Source organism: Etheostoma cragini, chromosome 14 (assembly GCF_013103735.1).
Source record: "Etheostoma cragini isolate CJK2018 chromosome 14, CSU_Ecrag_1.0, whole genome shotgun sequence".
NCBI classification, from domain to species: Eukaryota; Metazoa; Chordata; class Actinopteri; order Perciformes; family Percidae; genus Etheostoma; species Etheostoma cragini.
Genome location: NC_048420.1, coordinates 4,860,382 through 4,866,745, shown reverse-complemented (window position 1 = coordinate 4,866,745; position 6,364 = coordinate 4,860,382). Strand labels below are relative to the sequence as shown.

General features: G+C 38.4%; 1 long non-coding RNA gene across 1 annotated transcript in view; it reads left to right on the top strand.

Moving 5' to 3' along the window:
* Positions 1–1,229: 1,229 nt before the first annotated feature.
* LOC117956412 overlaps positions 1,230–6,364 on the top strand; it is a 7,468-nt gene continuing 2,333 nt past the window's right edge. Inside the window, exons 1-2 of the long non-coding RNA XR_004659258.1 lie at positions 1,230–1,240; positions 1,472–1,477. This is a non-coding gene — a long non-coding RNA (uncharacterized LOC117956412). The remainder of the gene's footprint in view (positions 1,241–1,471; positions 1,478–6,364) is intronic.

Genomic DNA, 6,364 nt, shown 5'->3' with positions numbered 1-6,364 from the left:
TGTGAACGCTTTGGGATCCCCCAGTCGGAGCTGGTTGATGTGGTTTGGGAAAGGGATGTTTGGGGTCCCCTACTGGAGCTGCTGCCCCCACAACCCAATACCAGATAAGCGGATGAAGATAGATGGATGGATCATGTTAGTGTCTGTAGTTCAATGAATGACAGACAGCTGGCAAATATTGGACAGGAGACAAAACTTATATCATGGTTTTAATCTTATCTGGAATGATCTGAATTGAGACCCTATGTGCTGAGGGTTAAGTTGCTCATCATGTTAGTAGAGCTAATGGTAGCTCCAGCAGCTACAGCAGAGCTGTGAAAGGTATCAATGTCAAAAATGGGTTGTCCTTCACACTTTGAAACACTTTTATCTAAATTGATATTTCTACTTCTTTTATGCGGGGAATCTTGACTATTCCACAAAGTTCTAATTGATTTTATTGTATTTAAATGACAATTAGATAATTTGCCTGTAATTATTTAGCAATATTTGGACCATCCCTATCTTAGCAGGCTAGGCTAATAGCAAGCTTTACATGCTTTGATGCCTGAGCTAAAACCATAGACTGTATAATAAAAATTGACAGACCGTCGGGGCCTTAAAAGTGAACTCGATGCCCCCAAAATTGCGTTAAACCTGCATTCTATCTAATGTCCAGCAGGAGAGAGACTCACCCAATTACAAAAATAAGTCAGTTTTTACAGAATTCAAATGGGGAAACTACCCTGATTCTCACTTGATTTAGGACCTCCTTATACATTTTCATAATACGTTTATTGTCTTAATTGCTACTTTCAAGTATTCTTCAATACAGCATGATCATACGGTAAATTTTGGTCCCATTTATTTTAAAATAGACGATAAAGCAGGGGATGCTTAAGGGCGTGACTACAACCAAATTGTTCTGCCGTACACGCAGATGAATGGTGCCAGTACCAACAGATCTTTGCTTGAGAAGGGTAGAAAATCTGCGTTTATCTTATCACAGCACCCTTGCAACCGTAAACACGGCTTAGCCGCATCATTCTCCATAGCTTACCCTCTCGTTGAAAAATCCTCACATCCGTTTGCAAAAAATTAGACGTATCGCCAAACTCAAAGCTTCAAACAGCAGTTTACACAGCAATGGCTAACGTCACAGATGGTACGTCCACTACTAAATCTGTGTATGGCTAAATCCCCAATGGCTGTGGCTCAGTGGTAGAGCTCAGTGGTAGAGCAGTCGCCTGCCAATTGTAAGGTGGGTAGTTCAATCCCTGGCCCTGCAGTCCCATGTCTACGTGTCCTTCGTTCAGACATTGAACCGGGTTGCCCCCGATGCTGCGCCATCGAGTGTGATTGTTAATTCTCCAGAAAGAAATAATGATAATAATGTACGGCAGCTTGGCCAAAGTGAATGTATTTACTATGTAAAAGTGGGTTAGTTATATTAAGACTAGAAAAGTGCTATAAAAAACCTTTCATTTACAAGTTGTGGGTCAATTACTGTACATTAGCCTCAGATTGATCAAGAACTGTGTACTGTTAACACATCATTCTCTCTTTCAGTTGAAAACAAGCAAAAGACAGAGTGGGACATCTGTGCAAGAGTCCCAGGATTTGTCAGGTGTATTTTGGTATTATTTCTTTGGACAGCAGCAGTCATAAAGGACCAGGAGACGACAGGGCCGCTGAGAGAGCCAGCCAGCTCATAAACCCTCCGTGCTGAAATGTTTTATGACAACACACCATGTTGCACAGCAGAGATACGAGTGCAGGATCTGCAGTGAGAATATGAGTTTTAACTTGGACGCAGTCTGTATCCTGCTGTAAATAACTCCAGTGAGCTCTCTCTCCATACACTGTAAAAAAGTCTGAGTTTATGGGAGTTTTTTTATTTTTTATTTGCTGTGCAGCTTTCAGCGCTGTAGAGGCACAAAGGATGAGCTATAGAAGTGCAGCCCAAAAAATAAGGTTGAGCTGTGGGAAAATGGCTCAGTTCCAGAAAATACCACACAATAAAACCTGTTTCGAACATTTGTTATGCAGCAGGCCCGATGAGGCGAGGTGAATCCTAATAAGGTTTTCCATATTCACCACGGTGGGTGTTCCCAGAGTGGCTTGAAATGTTAATCCAAGATCATTATTTTTAATTGGCTGTATAATAAAATACCATCACACTTCATGTCATATTGTTCTCTGTGGATAACAGTGGCATTCTGTGACCCACTGTAAAAACATTATCAAGAGCTTCTTGATAAAGAACCAAAACCTGACGAATTAAAACTGAAAGATTAAATGTTTTTAGTAGGATTCTATACAACAAAGAAAACTAAACAAAGTACAGTTAAAAACAAAACTGGGCAATAATATGGAATATGGAAAATTGTGTAAAATATATAACTGAACCACAAACATAGTGACATTTGAATCAATAAATGTTAAGTTATTAACATCAGTGTTATTTTATCATTTATTTCCATAATATTGGATCGTGTCAAAAGTTTTTTTTTATTTCATAATGATATCTTTCCAAATTACACATTAATCTTTTAATCACAGATTTAGCCCATTTGGTCTCGTTAGCTAGAGCAACAACAATGTTAAAGTAATTCTTTATCTTTATACCATCTTGCTGCTGCTGTGTGCGTAACAGTGACGCAAAAAACTACTTTTCTATTTATTTTACTGTATTTGTGCAGCTTTGCTAAACAAAATGAATAAAAGTAGATTATTTTAGCCAAGCTGCACATGCCTACTTAGCTTGCTAATAAGCTCAGCTGGGTTTTACAATTGGATCGTTCGAATCAAAGGGTTAATGTTTGGAGTTACATTTTCAATATTTGGATTCTTAAGATGGTCCTCAGAGAAAGACACAACTGTAAAGACCAAAAAGACTTCATGTGGTCGCTCTAGCCTGCAGAAGCTAGCTTAAATATTCTCACATGAATGAGTGAATGAATGAAATGTTTATTTAAGTGTCTGTATAATTTCTTTATAAACAGCAAGACTTTTTGATTCTTGTTACTGCTCTACGTAACCCTTGTGTTGTCTTCCTGTCAACATTGAAAATCAACACTTTTGTTGACGCTTTTTATCAATGTTTTTAAGTTTTTTTATGTTTTTGTCTCTTTTTCCACACTTGACCCTTTCTTTCAATGACATTTTCAACACTACGTAACACTAACTTATTAACTTTAGTTTTACAGTTAGTTTTGGTTAATTAATTTATGGTCAATAAACCTCATTTATATGAAATAACACCTAATGTTTGAGTTATAAAAGCAGAAATTAGGAATTATTAAGACTTAAATTAAAGGAATGTATGTTGATGAATAATCACAGACTTGAATATGTCAACTTTTACTCAATACTATTTCAAAACCACTCAAAATTGAATAAGACGCCCTAAAATAAATGAAAGTAGAATTTTGTATTTGCCAAAGCGAGTAGTGTGGAATCAATCCTGTTATTTTTGGGAATTAAAGATGCTAAATGGATGGATCTGGTAGCAGTGCGTGCGAAGCAATGCATACATGTGTACAGCATAACCAACACAATACAATTTTTATATATACATCCAAATGACAATATTATAAGTGACATTATGAAATGTGACAATATGAGATATAAGTAGTATGAAAGAAAAACGCTATTGCTATTATGAAATAAAAACATGTTTGAAAATGGGCAATTTGTAAAAATAAGTAAAGTAAAAAGTAAAAAGTAAAAAGTCCTATACATCAAAACTGAAAATTAGAATGCTGAAAACATGTTCCACTTATACATTTACACCATGCATTCAAGTGGTTATTTTATAATTATGTATTTATTCATTTAATATTGAACACTTCGAAGTACCACACTGTGAAAACACAGGGGATGTATAAGGAACTGCACCTATTTTCATAGCTGGACATTTGAGCAACCAAATAGAACCCTAATGACCAAAAGGGACCCAAATGGCAGCCAATCAATGCCCCATGTAAGTCCCCCATGGATGTGTTGGCTGCAAGATAACATACAGCCTGCAGATTAGTCACAGTGTGCACGGCAACAATGCACTACTTGTTACTGCTCGAAGGTTTGACTGTCCATATTTTTTAGTGTGTAACAATCTGGCAATATTGATATAAGTCTGATGGAGTGTGAGGTCCAGTAGAGTAAGTGTAAAGAAAACAACAAGATAACTCAAATCCAAGTAGTGTTCAAAATTTGGTGTTTAACATCATTAGCAAAAATGGTATTAAATAACAATAGTGACTTTATGATCAAATAGATTGTGTAGGTCTCTGAAGCAGCTGCTGTTCTTCATAATTGGAGACGGTGATCTGAGGTGTGTTTTAAGAAACTTATCAGACAAGGCCAGGCCAAACTTGCTTCCGATTTGTCAACATTCAATTCATTTAGGAGGTCCAGTTCCCTGGAGCTTATTGGGATACATGTTTTATGTCACAGAGGCCACAGAAAATGGGATTGCTCATCTTGGGCTACTTGTGTTTCTTCCAAGTCCCTTGTAGAGATTGTTGATAGACAACACTGAGCAGGCTATGTGTAGTAGCTTCCTAATCTTCATTTCAGCAATATCAGACAAACAGTATTTTCTAATTGAGCCATTTCCACAGCAAACCTATTGCTCGCCATGATATTTGATACCCATCACAAATTACTCAAGTTCAGTGAGAGGAATGGATCATCAATACCAAACTATTGTACAGTCAGACAGAAAAGGCTCAGCTGTTTGAGGGGGCTGTCAACAAATCAGAGCTGTGGAAATAATTCTGCTGAGAGAGCAAATCCCCCTGAATAAACATGCTTCTACATCTTAGTTAAATCAACAGTACCAAATACCACATTAGGAAGGATTATACACAGCTGTTAACGAGCCAATCACTGCGAAGAAAAAAAACAGCTGATGTTAATAATGAAAAGTATGAAGTCAGTGCTCTGGCTGAACTGAGGCCATCTTTCATTTCTTAATCGCTACACGGTAATAGTTTTGTATTCAGCAGAGTTAGACTACTGTTTCTCAAACACAACCATATATATTTAATATTGTATATTATCAGTGGTCTGGGCACAGTACTGCAGTGTTTGACATTGAAACAGCCTGATTCATAGCCACTGCAGTTACAATCAATCAATTTATTTATCACATGACATCATAAAAAAAAAAGATTTCAGTGAAATGAAATCCTGTCAGTTCCTGCAATTTGTGCATTCCAGTAAGTAATATTAAAAGGTGTTTTGTGGGGGATGCGTATGGTGCAACGTGCAGAATTTGCTGTATTTACGTGAGGCTAAATATTACCACTCAAGTGAGAAATTTCTGTGATGCTGTTAGGAAAGCCTAATTGTAGTAATGACGGCTCAAACTAAACTGTTTAACCAATAGTGGCAAGACACAGGTATATAAGGACACCTGACAAAGTGGGTTGTCTGTCACAAACCAGGAAACAAAATTCTAAAGACTGCACAATGACGTGAGTTCATTAAAAACCTTACTCTTTAACCTGCCAATTAAGTTGCTCTTGCTCATAATTTTTCTATTGCACAGTGAGATGGAGTAAAGACAATTAGACACGTGAGGGAGAGGGTCTACTGACCCAGATGGACCTACACGCCCACAGACCTAATGCTTGAGCCCTTCAGGCTGTGACAGATGTCTGCCATTTCCTGGCATGGGGACACATGCACTCTGTCCCTATGTCTTCCCCGTTGCAGTGAAAGTTACAACGGGACTTCATTTCTATGCGTCTGGGTCATTCCAGTACGCCCATAGCTCCATTGGAGACATTTCACAATTTGGCATAAGTTTGGCTATACGGCACATGCAGTTACATCAGGTCTAGTCCGACATGCTTGGGAATATATCCAATTCCCCATCACACCTGACAGCCAGGAAAGAACAAAGCAGGCCTTTTTCAAAGTATGGCTTCCCTGGTGTCTTTGGTGCAATAGACTGCACCCATGTGCAACTGCGTGCCCCATCAGACAACCATCTGATATACATCAACCGCAAGGGAACCCATTTGATCAACATACAAGTCCTTTGCGATGCTACATTTTAAAATCACCCATGTCTTTGTGAATTACCCTGGCTCAAGCCACAACTCATTTATACTGGCCAACTCTTCCGTTCCTTTGAGGAAAATCCCCTGGTGGATGGGTGGCTTTTAGGGGACAACAGCTATCTGTTGATGAAGACATGGCTGATGACACCATTTATTATGCCGGCAACAGTGTGTGAAATGCTGTTTAATTGAAAACAAACACAAACATGCAGTGTAATTGAACGAACATTCGGTATACTGTACGCAGCGTGGTGGCCCAATGGTAAGCACTGTGGCCTCACAGCAAGAAGGCTCTGGGGTCCAAATCCAGG